The sequence below is a fragment of the Danio rerio genome, chromosome 25, assembly GCF_052040795.2.
Source record: "Danio rerio strain M-AB ecotype USA chromosome 25, GRCz13ab, whole genome shotgun sequence".
Lineage (NCBI taxonomy): Eukaryota > Metazoa > Chordata > Actinopteri > Cypriniformes > Danionidae > Danio > Danio rerio.
The window spans coordinates 30,826,972-30,831,143 of record NC_141045.1 but is presented as its reverse complement, the minus strand read 5'-3'; the positions used below and the strand labels follow the sequence as shown (position 1 = coordinate 30,831,143).

At 32.0% G+C, this 4,172-nt stretch overlaps 1 long non-coding RNA gene across 1 annotated transcript; it reads right to left on the bottom strand.

Moving 5' to 3' along the window:
* Positions 1 to 388: 388 nt before the first annotated feature.
* On the bottom strand, positions 389 to 4,172 carry LOC147837866 (uncharacterized). The gene is made up of 5 exons (XR_015526617.1): positions 4,118 to 4,172; positions 3,398 to 3,531; positions 3,269 to 3,311; positions 3,034 to 3,180; positions 389 to 1,369 (listed from the first exon to the last, which is right to left on the bottom strand). It is a non-coding gene; the product is annotated as an uncharacterized LOC147837866 (long non-coding RNA).

Here is a 4,172-nt window from a genome sequence, read left to right as displayed (position 1 = left end):
AACTTAAAATTTTAAAGCAACCGGCTGCAAAGAAATTTTGAGTTTACTCAACTTCAGTGGTTGAAGTTGTGCCAAATTATTTTTTTAAGTTGACTAAAATGGCTGGTTTAAGTCATGACAACTTTCAAGCCTAAGTTCATCTAACTTGTCATTATGAGTTTGCCTAAAATTAAACAGGGGTTGAGTAAACTGTAATAAATGAGTTGGCACAACTTAACAGAAGTTCAGTTAACTCAAAGCTGTGCAGCTGGTTGCCTTAATTTTTTTAAGTTGATTTAATCTTTATCTTTTAATTCATAATTTTATGGAAATCTTATATCTGCGCTTCTCAAACAAATACCTGTATGACTCTAAGTATGAAGTTAAGAGATTACAAAACACACTATAACACAATATCAAAGAATATATTTATTGACAATTCTGCAAACAGTTTTCTGTCCAAATGAAATGTACTGCAGTCCAGAGAAGGAAAAGAGGCAACAAAAAGGTAAATCCTCAAATCCTATATTGCCTTTTAAGTGCTCGAGTTAAGCAAAAGTAATATTTAAAATGCTTGCACTATCAACATTTTTTTTAAAGTGCAAGAGTAATTAGTTTTGTCACGATATTTTAATTTTGTTACCCATCAGTTCTATAATTTTAAAAACGTCCATTTCCTGCTAACATTTGAGCGTTGTTGACCATGTTTTAAACACTGTTATATTGCCATTGTGTTCACATGCTCAACAGAAAAGACTGATTGGGCGTGAAGATCATCAGTTCACCAAACTCACTGCTGTTTACTGAGTGTAACCGCAGATACAGGGACACTTAAGAATTTCACATTGATCAACTGGTCTGTGTATAAGCTGACACAAGTGGTACGCTGTGTGTGTGTGTGTGTGTGTGTGTATCTGTGTTTGCACTCCATGAACATCAGTGAAGAGCAGTGAAATGGTGAACTTCTCAGCCAATCACAGTCATTTATGTTGAGTGCTTGAACACAACAGCCAATCTATCAATTGGTGGGAAATGGATGTTTTTAAAATTTGAAAATGTAAAATCAAAACTGAATTTAAGTTTGGTGACAACACCAAGAGTAACACAATTTCAGTGTACAAACAAATGCATTCAAGGCCAATAAACACTTTCTGAATAGTTTCAAAGATGTGTTTCAGTTCTTTGGGGTAGTTCATAATGAGGAAATTAATCAAACCAAAGAGGAGAACAACAGCTGTCGGAAGATCTTTTCCAGCACGATTTGCTCTTCCAGAACCACAGACAGGCACCTTACATTTAGGTTGGTCTGAAGAGTGGCAACATCATCTTCAACAGTGCTAAGGATGTCCATCTCTATCTCTATTGTGCAAATATCTTCTGGCTCTGTGTCCTGCAGTAAAAAGAAACATAAAAAGAGGATGAAAAACTATTTTTACTGCTAAATCACAAACATCTCCAAAAAGCAAAGTAAAAAAAGCAAAGGCAAAGCAACTTAATTTGGAAACTGAAGGTAGTAATGTCAGTAACACAGTCATTTATATACCTTCTATTTATAAAACATTTCAGGTAACACTTTTATAATAATGAATCATTTATTAAGCATTAGCAAATAGTGAATTGATTATCCGTTAAGCATCAACTCTACATGAATAAACATTAGTAAGCTATTTACAGTAATAAGTACTAGTATCTAATAAATAAGTACCAGTATCTATTAAATAGATACTAGTACCTAATGAATAAGGACTAGTATCTTATACATAAGTACTAGTATCTATTAATTAGGTAGTAGCATCTCAGTAATAGGTACTAGTACCTAATGATTAACTACTAGTAGATAAAAATATGCACTAGTCACAGCTGGAATACATACTAGTCAAAACTGAATAGTTGATATCTCAATTAGAGATCCCATAGAAATGAATGGGAAAATTTTTTAATTCATTACGAGTAACAACAGAATAGCTACTAGTCACTATTAAAATAAGTACTAGTAACTAATAAATAAGAACTAGTATCTATTTAATAAGTACTAGTATCTAATAAATAAGTACTAGTAATTAATAAATAAGTACTAGTAACTAATAAATAAGTACTAGTAACAAATAAATAAGTACTAGTATCTAATAAATAAATACTAGTATCTAGTATCTAATAAATAAGTACTAGTAACTAATAAATAAGTACTAGCATCTAATAAATAAGTACTAGTATCTAATAAATAAGTACTAGTAACTAATAAATAAGTACTAGTATCTAATAAATAAGTACTAGTATCTATTTAATAAGTACTAGTATCTAATAAATAAGTACTAGTATCTAATAAATAAGTACTAGTAACAAATAAATAAGTACTAGTATCTAATAAATAAATACTAGTATCTAGTATCTAATAAATAAGTACTAGTAACTAATAAATAAGTAGTATCTAATAAATAAGTACTAGTATCTAATAAATAAGTACTAGTAACTAATAAATAAGTACTAGTAACTAATAAATAAGCACTAGTTAGTACTTAATGGAAAAGAACTAAGAAAATGGATAAGTACTAGTAACAAGAAAATAGATACTAGTACGGGCTATTGAATAAAAGTTAAAACGGCTTGCCATAGGTCATCAGCTATTGTCACATTAAACCAGATGCTCAGACCCTGAGAGATGACAGGTGGCACCACTTTACAATTGAAGGGCATTAATTATGGTTATTCACAGGTTAGTCATTTTGATCAGAAATTCCCAACATGTTTTAATTATTAAAAATGAAATTTGCTTTATAATTATTGTTGCAGCACCGGTTTTCACTCCCTGGTCAGCCGGACTCAGTCATGGTTGTTCTACTAAAGACTAAGTGATGAAAATGTAGCATCCTTTACAGAGGTGAAAACAGTGCTACAAACTTTTCTTTAAGGGAACAAACTGTTTTGTAACTTCAAAGATTAATTACCTGCATGAATTCCAATATTGCACACAAAAAGAGAAACTCCATGGTAAACTCCATAAAGTTTAATATGCCCCCCTTTAATCAGTGATATGATTGAATGCTAAATAATTACTTGATTGTCCAGTTGGTCCAGGGCGGTTCTTATTATCTCTCCATATCGCCCACCACATGATCCATAAAACTTGATAGCGTATTCATCCGAATAAGAGAAGATATCTTTGAGGTTGGTTTGAGTAATCCTGTAAAACTCAGCATAGACCTACAAACAGACCATAAAAAAATGAATAGTATGAATTGTGAACAAGGGTTATACATTTTGAAATAAATAATCTCAAATGCAAACTTGCCTAAACTCCCAAAAACATTCAGGCCACTGTTTTCGGACATCAGCTACAGGAGGTTAAAAAAATCAAATGGTCAGTAACTGCAGCAGACTGTTAATGTGCTAATGTCAAATGTGATTTTAATGCACCTACAGTCTTTAAAGTGCAGAAGCAGTCTGCGAACAAACAAGGCTGCTGCCAGGATGGTCCTTGATAGCGATGTAGTCTGTAGTGTAACTTCTCAGCTACTGTTTACAAATTTGCAAAACTTACACTGCATTCCAAACCTATAAAAAAGTAAATAAAAATGTAACATTGCAGGTCAAATTGTTTTCATAAATTAAACTGATGTTTTTAAAAAGCACAATATAAAATAAATATTGCAAACATAAAAAGAGAAGATTTAAATAATACATTCATACATGTTACTTAACTCATAAATGGTTAATGTATGCCAAATAAATAATCATAAAAACCACAAGCTCCTGGAATACTATATGTACACTCTACTAGTGACTGTATATTTAAAGTGGTATGCTAAATATTATTTTGAAGTGGTTTTAATGTTATCGCATTGCTGTTGTAATACAGACACAACAGGGTTAACAATACAGTGGTGACCGGCCGCTCAGATATGTCTGTTTGCAACAACAATATTTCACTACATTTCCCTCCAGTTTAAGAAGCAAATTAACGTTAAACAGTCCTTCAAATGAAGCAAACTTCACAGGTGGCTAGCTTGTTAGCCCGAGCTTGTCAGAAATGATCTTCACACGATGTAACTTAGTTTTTTGGGAATAAAACATTACATTTTACTTTAGATTTGCACGCTATTTAGATTAATTTTGATAATAAAGCTAAAACAAAGCTTACCTGAATCAGGAGATGGCAGCTGCTGCTGGTGAGAGGACACCTCGTGCAAAATGGC